This window comes from Typopeltis vanoorti, chromosome 1 (assembly GCF_054136105.1).
Source record: "Typopeltis vanoorti isolate ZY-2024b chromosome 1, IOZ_Tvanoo_1.0, whole genome shotgun sequence".
Lineage (NCBI taxonomy): Eukaryota > Metazoa > Arthropoda > Arachnida > Uropygi > Thelyphonidae > Typopeltis > Typopeltis vanoorti.
Window position 1 is genome coordinate 100,793,352 of NC_143549.1, and position 13,701 is coordinate 100,807,052.

The 13,701-nt window shown below is 37.5% G+C and overlaps 1 protein-coding gene across 7 annotated transcripts in view; it reads right to left on the reverse strand.

The window, feature by feature from the left end:
- Positions 1-13,701, reverse strand: part of LOC150110256 (pyruvate dehydrogenase phosphatase regulatory subunit, mitochondrial) — a 366,839-nt gene that overhangs the window by 37,943 nt on the left and 315,195 nt on the right. The gene's annotated exons all lie outside the window — the stretch shown is intronic.

Genomic DNA, 13,701 nt, shown 5'->3' on the forward strand with positions numbered 1-13,701 from the left:
TAAAGAAAAAGTATTATAAATTACAAAAATTAACAAATAAATATAATGATTAAAAGAATCGAAAGTAAAGTTCGATGGTGACAAGAATATTCAAGGATGGCTTTTGCCATAAGAAGTATATGCCTCTCTGTAAATGACTCTCCAAAATACATTGCATAATCTAGAAGTCAAATAACAAAATCTAGATATGCTTTCTTTCTTTCTTAAGTAGTAAAATGCTACTGCAAGAAATATAAGTGGAATCATCATAATCATTATTTTATTCATTCATTAACAACTAGTTCCATCTATTACTATTCTATCCAGAGGAGTGGTATGCACTACCAAAAGTGATCTTTATATAAAGTTTCTCTATAATGTTAGAGATGGACTACCAAATATCCAAATACAATTTGAAGCTGTTCACATTCTGTAATGTTTATATAAATCTTTAAAATCTTTATATAAAGTTTCTCTATAATGTTAGAGATGGACTACCAATAATAGCTATCCTTTCAAGGGAAAAAAAAAAAGTAATATCATTATAACCCACTTTGCAATCGGAACTCAAAGAGATTTACTTGATGTAGGTGCAAGATTTAGTTTACAATGATTACCACTAGAGTGTACAATGTACTGCACTGCATTTTTTTTTTTCTTCTTGGAGTTTCATCTATGTTGTCTCTGCAAGTATTTAGAAGTACGAGAACAATCCTCCAACTACATATTTCATTTGTAAGCAGTATAACAAATTTCAGGAGACCAGCTGCATCTGTAAAAGGAAGTCTTGGATAACCATATCTGAGCGAGGAAACAGCTGATAGTGCTGCTTAAAACTCATTTATACAAAGAGGGGAATATATCACAGAAGACCATGTGGCATATTTTGCAACAATGCTTTGCATTTCAGCATATCATTTACACTTATTGCAGGCCATAATATCTATCAGACCACTAAGTCATTTAGAAATAAGCCAAATGACTTAGTGGTCTGTTAGATGCTTTGCATAGACATATTGGACTACATTAGGGAGTATGCTTCTGTGATGTGCCACATACCCAGGGAAACTAGATTTATTAAGAGGGGGGGGGAGAGTAGATATGATATGCAGACTTTAGGGAGGCAGTCGAGTGTATGAATGAGTATATTATACGCGAGCGAGTACGAAGGACAACAAATCAGAATGGGATAGTTAGCATAAGGCATCAAAGTAGGGATGGGACAAATGGGCTTCTGCAATTCATGTACACTAATGCCAGGAGTATTAGGAACAAGAAGGAAGAGTTTTTGGCCTTGGTTGGCACTTCCAGGCCACAGGTTGTTGGTATTAGTGAAACATGGCTGACAGAAGAGGATAAAGCTAGTGGGATTGAATGCGATGGGTATAGCATGTTCAGGAGTGACAGGGTGAATAAAAAGGGGGGGGGGGAGGAGTGTTATCGATGATAGCTGATGAGTTGCAGCCAAGGAGTATAGAAGTTAAACTGCAGGATAGAGAAAAGAGCACATTTGAGGCTGTTTGGTGTGAGATAGAATCTAGCAGAACAAAATATACAATTGGGTGCTGCTATAGACCAGGTGATGGAATAGATGGTGGGGATAGTATGCATAGGCAAATAGAAGAAATGAGTGGAAGGAGGGTAATTATTATGGGTGATTTCAATTATGGTAACATTGACTGGAAAGAGGAGAGGGCACATGGGAGGAAGGAATTGGATTTTATGCGGTTATTAAGGGACAACTATCTGCGGCAGCATGTAGTGGAAAATACCAGGGGGCAGAGAGTGCTTGACCTAGTAACTGCAACTGAGAATGTGGCTGTAACGAACATGACCATGTTGCCACCAATTGGTGAGAGTGACCATAAGGTCATGACTTGGGAGGTGGCTAAAGGAGTGGAACTTACAATTAAGACAGGGTACATGTGGAATTACCGGGCTGGTAAGTATGACAAGCTTAGGTGTGTGCTTGGCTCAGTGCCATGGCATGTAAAACTACAAGGGCTGGATGTTGATAGTGCATGGGAGGTGTGGTTAAGAAGTGTTTGCAGGAGGCAATGGTTGACTGTATACCAAGAGTCCGAATAATAAATCAAGTAGGGGTTAAATGGATGAATAACACTATTAAGCTTGAGCTGCAAAAAAAGAAACAATTGTGGAGGGAATTTAAGGAGAAAGGTGACCAGCAGGCGCAGGAACAGTATAAAGCTCAGGCCAGGATGGTAACAAGGGTGGTAAGAAAAGCAAAAGCAGATTACGAAAGAAAATTGGCCATGCAAGCTAAAGAGAATCCCAAACAGTTTTTTCAATATGTTGCAAGTAAAAGGAAAAATGTTCATGGTAGAATGATCTTAAAAAATGCTGAGGGTAGGGAGGTAACCGAATCAGTCGATATAGTGGAATTACTGAGCGAGCACTTTGCAAGAGTATATCATCCAGGTGGTGACATTGCAGGAATGGAAAAACCAACAGCTTATACTGGAATTGTGATGAATGAAGTAGAGGTAACTAGTCTATTACAGAACCTCAATGTCAATACATCTGTGGGATTGGATGGTATACCAGCTCCTGTCGTACGTGAAGCGGCTAAAGAATTGTCAGTGCCCTTGACCATTTTGTTTAATTTGAGCCTCGGGTCTGGGTCAGTCCCAAGGGGGTGGAAAGAGGGGAAAATAGTTCCGCTGCATAAAGGTGGTTCCAAGGCTGCTGTTGAAAATTACCGGCCAATCAGCATAACAGGAATCATTATCAAGGTCTTGGAGAAAATAGTCAAGAGGAAAATACAAGATTGGATAGAAGAAAATGGGATGCTGTATCGGGGACAGCATGGTTTTGTGAAGGGTAGGTCATGCCTCAGTAACTTGCTCACATATTATAACACAGTGATGGCAGAACTGGATAAGGATAATGGGTTTACAGTGATTCTACTGGACCTTGCTAAGGCCTTTGACAGGATACCACATGGAATTCTAATCAGTAAATTGCAGCATATGGGAGTGGATATAGGGTTGGTGAGATGGATAGGAGGGTGGTTGACGGAGAGATATCAGAGAGTGGTTTATTCAGGAGTAGAGTCCAAAAGACGGCCTGTGACTAGTGGTGTGCCACTAGGATCTGTTCTTGGACCACTGCTGTTTAATTTGTTCATTAATGATATAGGAAAGGACAGGATCTGAGAGGAACAGTTCATTTGTTTGCAGATGATGCAAAGTTGGGTAGGCAATAGTGAATGCAGATGACGTTAAAATTTTGCAAGATGATTTGGATGGATTGGAGGTCTGGGCTAAGGAGAATGGATGTCAATTTAATGTGGCAAAATGTAAGGTTATACATTTTGGGGTGAAAAGATTAGCAGCAGTTTACTACATTGGTGGAACTGTACTCCAGGAAATTGATGAGGCACAAGATTTAGGAGTGTTGGTGGATAAGGAGTTGAAGTTTAGGGGGCACATTGCAAAAGTGGCCAAATCAGCTCATCAAATCACTTGGTTGCTGAAGAATACGTTGACAAGCAGGTTATTGTTCCTCTGTATCGAGCCTTGATAAGACCCCATCTTGACTACTGTGCTCAGATTTGGTCACCTAGGTTTCTTCTTGGTGGGGAGGAGGTGGAGAGGATCCAGAGATGAGTGACCAAGATGATAGCAGGTCTGTGGAATGAACCTTATGAGAACAGGTTGAGGATTTGTGGGTTGCAAAAATTGGTTGATAGGCGGAGGAAGGGAGATATGATTGAGACATTCAAATTACTGAAGGGTTTCTATAAAATTAATTCAGAAGATATTTTTGAGAACATGGCTGGTTGTGGGAAGACTAGGTGACATCCACGGAAACTGGGCAAAAGTGTGGTTAGTAAAGGTGTTAGAGCTGGGTTCTTTACGTTTAGAGTGGTGAATGAGTGGAATGCGCTCCCAGAGTCTGTGGTGGATGCTGTGACAGTGAATGAGTTTAAGGCGAGGTATGATAGATACTGTATGAATGTCGAATAGTTGTGATGAATATGATTTGGGGCCTCCCTCGATGAGTCTAATGACTCCCTGGAGTTGCCCGTAATAATAATAATAATATGGTGTGTCAGATATAACATCTGTATATAAGCGTCTGAAAATACACACATATCACTGTTGGACATTCAAGGGACATTTCAAAAGCTAATATTTTTTTGCCTGGAAATGTGACAAAGTCTATGAATCATTTTTTTATCTTGATAACAGAAATGCACTTCTGGTTATTAGTAAAACAATAAATAACTTGTCCTTTTACTAACTTGTCTAACTTTACCACAGCTCCAGTATGTGACAGGCTGGAGCTGTAGTTACTGCATTAGCTTATTGAGGGCAAACTCAATGCTGTATTCAAATAAGATGGAGCATCTGCTCACATTCATCATGTTGCAACAATCCTTTAATTTATGTAAATGCTTGGCCAATGGATGGGATGAATGAGAACTAAAACCTGGTCTGCAGTGTCAATTGATCTGACTCCTTGTTTATCTCTAGGGGTAACGCAAAAAACTAGGATTATGTAAAGGACACTGTATATGTACCACCATATATTGCATTTCCTGCCAAAGAGAAAAAGCATCTAGTACTCAATCGATGCAACAGTCTTTCATCTGCAGTTCATCAGGTCATCCATGTTTTGTGTAACAAGACTGGTATATTGAGTGAGTGCCAAATATTTTTTCTCTTTGGCAGGAAATGCAATATCATTTCAATGCATGAGGGTGACATGACGTGTACACCGAACTTTCAAAAGCACAGTAAAAACAAAAAAATTTTTATGTTACTGTTGCTGTTCAGCCAAGTGGCTAGTGTATCCACTCTCCAGCCAAAAGGCTTTGGGTTCGAATCCCACCATGGGCATGGATGTTTGTGATTGTCTGTGAAAATACTAGATGGCATTGGTGTAGTTGCAGTTCGTTGATTGAGTGATAGAGACAGAAGTTGTAGAGTAGGTGCCCTCCCTCGATGAGTCTTTGGACTCTCTGGAGGTGTCACGTAATAATAATAATAATATTTATAATCTCTCATCTTGTTTTGACACAAAGTTGAATTAATGCAAAAGTAATTGACTTCTACGTTAATTCAACCTTAGTATCTTGCAATTAGCTGATTTTCAACTTCCAAGGATAATCTCTCATCCTTTCCCCATACTCCATAAAATGAAAAATTCCATCTACTGATATCCCATATGACCCTTTCAGAAGTTTGTAAGTCTCAATCACATCACCTCTCTTTCTCCTGTTTGCTAGTGTTCGCAGTAAACATATTCTGAATCTGCCTTCATAATCTGTATCAGAATCACTATGGAAACTAAGAGATCAGACCTGCACACAATAGTCCAAATGAGATCTTATTAATGCCTTGTAAAAAAAAGGCAAAATGACCTCCCTATTTTTACACATTGAGGGCTTGTTTCAGCACTGCAATTATCCTCTGAGTTATATTTGCAATCTTTGCTACATGGATCTTGAACTTCAGCTTCCTACCTACTCAAACTCCAAGATGCCTAACCTGATCAGTTTCTTCTAGCATAATCCCCAATATAATATGACATTGGATATCTGATTACACAAACGTACACAATTTTACATTTGCTAACACTGAACTGACAGCCATTTTCACATACCCACAATTCTATTGGTGTTGAAATAGGATTAAACTAAATTTATTAATGCCCACAATTCTAGTCTATTCAAATCATTCTGCAAATACTGCATATCAGTGGCATTCCTGATTACCCTATATATCTTTGCATAATCAGCAAATAGCTTTATATCTTTTGTGAAATCCATACCAATGACCGTACACAATTTTACATTTGCTAACACTGAATTGACAGCTATTTTCACATGCCCACAATTCTAGTCTATTCAAATCATTCTACAAATACTGCATATCAGTGGCATTCCTGATTACCCTGCATATCTTTGCATAATCAGCAAATAGCTTTATGTCTTTTGTGAAATCCATACCAATGTCATTAATGTATAGCTTGAATAACTATGGATCAAGGACTGATCTTTGTGATACACCACTCGTTAACTTAAATCTTATAGACTCACATCCTCCATATACTACTTTTTGATATCTGTTGGTCAGCCATTCTCCATATATCCCATGCCAAGTGAAACAAATGTACTTGGCTGACTTGAGCTGCTAGAAAAACGATAATATTAGTAGTTAGGAAAGACATTGCTATGTTTATTTCATTACCATACTGGTATTTAAGTTTGTGCTATTGAAACTGATGTTTTTTTGTTTGTTTGTTTAAGGATTTTATTGTCTTGTATTGTACTCAATTGTATATCGATTATATTCAACATAGCAGCTGCCATTTCTAACATATCGCTCAGCCCACTACCATTTAAAGACTATGCTAGGGGTGGCTGCATATATGTTGTTGGTATGAGCTCCAGAAAAGAAAGGTGCTATTTTGTGTAATAATTGGGTATACTGTTTGCATTTTAGTATAATATTGTTCATTTTTGAAGTTTGGTGTATTCACATGATTGCTGGTGTTGTAGATTTGTTACTGACTTCTTTAAATTGAATTTTTGAATCTTGTCTTGAATGAACACATGGAACTATAAATGAGATCTATATGCAGTGCAGTGCAGATCACATGCTATTAACAAGCAGACTTTTTGAAAACGGTTTGATGTTGTAACATGTATGCATGACAAAATGTGAAAGATGTGCTTGTGGAGAAACTGAACAGCAGACGAGACCATAAATGAAAGAAACATAAACAGAATGAAACTAGTGAGACAAAGGAAGTGAAAGAACGCAGAAATGATAGTATGTGATACAGGAATGAGGAAACAAGAAAAGTGGAAACAAATGAGAGAGCACAAAGGAATAGAATAAAAGAAAAAAAAGGTGACGAATGACTTGAGAATAGTAGCATATGGAGATTCGTTGTTAGAGAACTGGTAAATAAATGACAGTCCATAAGGTCTGCTATCAAGGAGGGAGAGTGAGCAGTATTATTCATGCTTTGGATATGAGGAGAAAATCAACAAGTTAGTGCTGGTTGCGGGAACAAATGGTTTAAATGGACAGAAGGAGAATGTAAGGATGGATATCAGGAGATTATTGAGAAGAGTGAAATATTTAATTGTAAATATTTCATCCTAAGATACTTAAGGATGAAATATTTACAATTAAATAATTTTCACTGTGGTTTATACGTGTGTTTCTTCTAATTAAAAAAGGATGGAGAGTTTTATATCTGATCGTATTATCAGAGGATGTAACTACAAGTAGGGGTTTGCACATCTCTCTTGAGCACAAAGGAAATAAATGCTGCTTGGGAACTGACAAAAAAAACACTTAAAGGTATCAATGTGTGAATGAATTCCAAAAGTCAAAAGGATGAATAAGGTAGGTGTCACATGGATGAATGAGGAGGATTAAGCATGAAATTTGCAAGAAGAAGGTACTTTGGAGGCAGCACAAGATGAATTATAGTAATAATCACAAAGAGTATAAAGAGCAGGATAGGAGAGTGATTCAGGTGGTAAAAACAGCAAAGGTGGAGTACGAATAGAAATTAGCAAATCAGGCCAAGAATTTTCATGAGTTTTTCAACATGTGGCCAGTTGAAAGGAAAATGATTACGGCAAATGATATTAATGGATGAAAATGAAAGATTGGTAACTTCTTCAGAACATGTTTCATTCTTAGTATGATATCAGAATCTCCTGTGTAGAGAATGAAATGAGAAGATTTAATGGTGAGTAAGCAAGAGGTCTATGAGAAGTTAAGTAAGCTAGATATCAATAAGGTAACAGGACTTGATAATATATCATGACTTATCTTAAGATAATTTCCCAGGGAAATAGCATCGTCATTGGCCTACCTGTTTAAAGAGAGAGTCTCACAACAGCACAAGCCCCAAAGAAATGGAGGAAAGGTAAAATTGTTCCACTCACAAAGGTGATAAGGCCTGAGGCTAAAAATTATAGGCTAATCTGTATATCTACAGTTGTAGTTAAAAAATAATGAGGTTGCAACAGATAGGATAGAAAAGTGGTTTGATAATAGTGGTATTCTTTCTGCTTGTCATGGGTTTTTTAAAGAGAGGTTCTGATTTATTAATTACTTATGTACAAGGTGTGATAAATGTATTCAACAAGAGAGAGAAGATGCACATACAGTGGTATACTTTGAATATGCAAAGGATTTTAATAGATTGCTACAACACAAATTGATAACTAAACTGAAACAGATGGGATTAGTGAGCTGGATAGGCAACTGGCTCTCAATATAAGTATTCCTACACATTCTACAAGAATATGCAGGAAAAGAGGTCTGGAACATGTTTATGCGTGGAATTCATTTGAGGATAGAAGAGAGATGTATGCAAGGGATGTATTATGCTTGAATACAGAAGGGTGTAGGCATTTGGATACAGTGTTGTTTTCTAGGCAAGTGAGAGTGATAGGGCAGAAAAACTAGAACTGCATAGGTGGTATATAGCAGGATGTGCTCATTTCAGGATAATGGCTTGAGAAACCAGAGGGTGAACACTATATTCCAGAGATAGGTAAAGTATCAGGGGAGTAATAATGGCTATAAGAATACTGGAAATGAGCTGTTTTTTTTTTTTTCCTCCTAAGCTCGTCATAATCACTTGCATGGGAGTTTCACATATCCCCCACCCCCCTTCTTGACAATATTTCCCAAGTTTTGCAACCTCCCAAGTCAAGACTGAATGTTCACTCTCTCCAATCAGAGGCAATGTGACCACCTGCAACTGTAGACTCACTCAACAGCTTCTCCACTAACAGCTCTAATTTTCCTGATTTTGCATCTCCAATCTCATTTTATTCAATAGTACTTGTTCTGCTCCTAACGCCAAATCCATTCAAGTACAAACTATCCACTTTGTATAAGTGTCCTTTTGCCAACTCACTCCACATCATTTATCCTGCATAACCAACACAAACAAACATCAAAAAACACTCATAATTTTGGCTTTCCTTCTCAAACCCTCTACCATCCTGTGGCAGTAGGCTCACTATCTTAACTCTCTCACACTATTTTTTTTGCTACTCAGCAACTTTTTAATGTCCTTCCTCATACCTGTTTCCTTTCAAATTATTCAATCATGTCAAAACAATCAATTCTTTCATTTTATCATTTTGCATCCTAATAGCCTCAATAACATTGTTAATCTTTGCACCTGGGAAGCACTATTTTGTCACACTCTCATCAAACATACTTTTTATCATGAGATCACCTACAAGACACTCTTTACTTACATAGTTGAGCATTCTTTTTCTCTTTGCTTCATCCAGTAAGGGTTCTATGTACACTCTCTCTCTCTCTCTCTCTCTCTCATTATTGGCCAACTCTTCATTATGCACACTTGTCACGCTACTATTCTTTTGATCATCACTTTTAATCTCTCTCTCTCAACTTTATCTTCCACTACTCTGTCACCTGTTTTCATACATATTCCCTGTTAAATCTACTGCTTCAATCTTTTGACTTAAACAACACTTCTGAACTCACTGTCATAACATTTTCAGAACACACTCTCTCTTTCTCACCACACTCACTCAGGAACTAAAGTCCATTCACCAGGGCAATCGTAACCCACTAAGCAACAAAGACAATGCCTAGGGATGCATCAGGCAATGCATTCCACAGTTCAACCACCTTCCATGCAAAGAAACCACTTCGCACCCTCTTGCTCACAGTTTCCCTTTCGTAACTTCCAGAGATGGCCCCCTGTCATCACTCCTTCCCACTGTTCAACCAAGAGAAAGAACTCCCCAGTGTCAACCCTGTAACCACCCAACAGTTTAAAAGTCTCAATCATATCACATCTCATTCTTCTATCCACCCAACTCTGCAGTCCACATTCCTCATCCAATCCTCATAACCATCATTGTACAGTCCTGAAACCCATCTTTGTTATCCACCTTTGTATCCATTCCACAGTTAATTTATCCCCTTCAAATCCTGGGGACCAAATATGAGAACAATAGTCTAAGTGTGGTTTTATACAATGGAATGATAACTCTTTTATCTCTGCAGGTCAGCGTCCTTTTCATTATTGCAGCAATCCTCTGTGTTACCTTCACCACCTTTGCAATAAGTCCCCTGAATTTCAGGTTTCTATCAATCATCAACCCCAGATCTCTTATTTCCCCTATTTCTTCCAATATAGCTCCTCCAATAGAGTATGCAGCATCCCATCAATGTGTTCCAAACCTCAAGACCTTATATTGATGCAATAAACCGATACCCCCCATTCATTTGCCCATCTGTCTAGCTTATTCAAATCCTCTTGCAGGACTACCACATATGCACTATTACTAATAACCCTTCCTAGCTTCACATCATCTGCAAACAACTGAATATTCCCCCTCTCTGCAATCCACTGACAATGTCATTGATATAAAGGTTAAACAATATAGGTCCCAGTACTTAGCGCTGTGGGACCCCCACTTGTAACCCTATGCCTCCTTGAAACTGCCCCACCATACACAACTCTCTGATACCTATCGGACAGCCAATTCTGAATCCAGTTCACCAATGACATCCAAACCCATGTGTTGCAACTTAAATATCAGCTTATCATGTGGCACCCTGTCAAATGCCTTCGCTAAATGCAAGAAAAATGGCAGTATATGCCTTTCCCTCATTTACTGCTCTTGTAACTTTATTATAAAAGGCTAGCATATTACTAAAACAAGAGCGCCCATTCACAAATCCATGTTGACTCTCACAGATAACATTATCCTCATCTGCCCAATGTTGTATACGGTTCCTAACTAATTTCTCCAAGATCTTAACAACTACTGATGACACACAAACTGGCCTATAATTAGACACTTCCAGTCTGCTATGCCCTTCTGAAATGGCACTGTCTTACCTTCCTTCCATTCTCTGGGCACCTTTCCTGTAGCCAGACTTTCAATGAAAAGCACGTCAAAGGAGCTGTCAGTTCTTTAGCACATTCTCTCAAAACTCATGGTGAAATACCATCCAGTCCTACAGTTTTATTGACATCCAGAGTACTCAGTATTTGGAACACGCTCTCCTCCTGCACCTCTAAATCTTGAACCTGCCCTATCCCTCTAGTACTAAAATTTACTCTTCCACGATGAAATACACCAATAAAGTGTTCACTGAACAATTCCACTATGTCCTCTGCATCAGTCACTCTGTTCCCATTTTTATCCCACAATGTCATTCTTTCACAATCATTTCTCCTCCTACTGGCAACATAGCTAAAAAATTCCCTAGGATTTTCTTTGGATCTTAGGTCAACATAGGCTAGTACTTTTGTTTTTCCTTCATCTCCTACATGAGTATCTGCTATGCCAGGTACTCATGTCCCGATATCGCTCGTATCTGGCTCTAAGGCAAGAGCAAAAAGAATCATTGATAAACTATCTCCCTGTCTTACGGAGCAATCAATTTTTACTGGTGCAGTTTCTTATTTATTGTTAGTTGTGATTTTGCTGTGTTGTATAAGTTTGACATTAAATTTTGGAATTTTTTCCCGAAACCTGCAGTTGATGAAATCAGCCATATAAATAATGTTGTGAACTCCAAGATGGAAGAATGGAAGGACACAAACACTGAAGTGGATAAAAAGTGGTGTGACATATTTAAGGTGCTCCAAGAAAAAAAACATCCACTACAAAAACTTACTGCCAGTTGTTGTTGTTATGGCATGCTGCCTGCCTGCATAACATACTGCCTGCATTTGTTATGGCAATCCGAGGAACAAATGCACTATAGAGAAATTTTTTTCTCTAATGAGTTCTTTGTGGTCTGATGAAAAGAACCGCTTCAACATCAAGACTGTGAAAGCAATGATTTGTTGAAGATCAAAACCAGGGCAGGGAATGAACCCCAGCAATATAGAAATATTTAAATGCCTGCCAGATTTCTGTTTAGGACATGGACTAGTCATCACTAATACTATTTTTCAACATATGATGTGCACAAATTCATATGGAAAGAAGATGCATTGGGGGGGGGTATTAGTTGTCAAAAATTTAATAACCTTAAAGTTTTCCTCTGATAAATCATGATTTTTTTTTCCTACTCACTCTACTACTGTTTCATTAAAATAATGAAATAAAGCTACATGAAATAAAATAAAGATTACATGTTAAAGCAAAATATTGATTAGTTTTGAATTTGGATGCTAACAAAGACAAACTGCATATCTTATAATCTGATGCTTTGATAATCAAGTGCTAACTATCAATAAAGTAATGTCTGTTATTATCATTATGAATGCACCTCAATAGAGTGAGCAGACTCATTGAGGTATCATTCCAAAATGAATGATGTGATGCATTTATGCCAGGAAAGGCAAGATGTGTAAGTCTCTCTAAGAAGAAAATATAATCTTGACTGAATATTTTAATATTTCAGAAGTAAAGAGGAGTGAAATGAAATGAAATCTTTCTTGCAGCATATAAAACAGGACTGTTCTTCATAGAGAATATTTTGTGATTTCTATATTATAAGAAAAAAAACATAACCACAGTTAAGGGATGAAATTATTTAATTAATTGAAGATAAATTAACAAAGAAGAACAATGGGAAAATATAATAAATGCAGCAAATTGCAAGTATGTGATATAACAATGATTATTACTTTCAGATGCAGTCACATCTGTACTAGGTTTAAAAATTTTCTAAACTTTGGGAACAGATAAACCATGAATGAAATTAAGATTTGGACAGAGAGCTTCATAACTTTCTTTGAACAAATGCTCATATATGAAAATACTTCTGTGCAGATTTGGTATTATTCCGGAGGTTCCTAGAACTAGTGTAATCTTCACACTGAACTAATCTTATTATGTTTAATAAACTGAATACAATGTTAATATTCAGACATCAGAAAAAAAAAAAAAACACCAACTGAAAAATGAATCAGTCAATTGAAAAATGAGAGTTTGAAGAATGGAGATGAAATCTGAGAGTCATGTGGATAGGGATCTGAGGTTTAGGAATTATGCTGCTAAAATTATGAGATCACAATGAATCACAGCAACGATGATGATGAGGAGGAGGAGAGTGATGTGTAGAAGTAAAGAACTTATGGACCCACTATATAAGGTCTTGATTAGGCTGCACGTGAATTACAGTACATAGATCTGGTTTGACTGATTTTTTATTTTTTCAATGGGATGAGGACATTTTGGAAAGGGTCCAGAGAAGATTGATTAAAGTGTAATCTTAGTATATGGGATATGAAGAGAGATTGGGGGAATGCCATTTGCAGAATCTTCTAAACAGGAGGAGGAGAAGGAGAGGTGGGGTGGGGATGATTGAGATATGGTGAGAGGTTGTTACCATAACAGTGTGGAAGAGATTTTTCATAGAAAAGAAGGAGACAGAGGTAGAATAAAAGGATATCCCTGGAAGCTGTATAAGAAGAGTATAAAGAGCAGGTTGTCCATATAGAGAGTGAGAAATAGTGAATGAGTTTAAGGCATGGTTTGATAATCTTGTGCAATAGTGGGGACCTTTCTGAATGAGTCTTTTGGCTCCACAGTGACATACAGCTCAAATTAATTAAATATTTTATCCTTAACTATGACTATAGTTATGTGTTTTTATCTAATAAGGACTAGTGTCTAGTCCAGATGTGAATGCACTAAGTTTACTAGATTATCCCATCCCCCCCACTAAATAATGTACCACAATAATGTTTTGCTGCAAAATCCCTAGC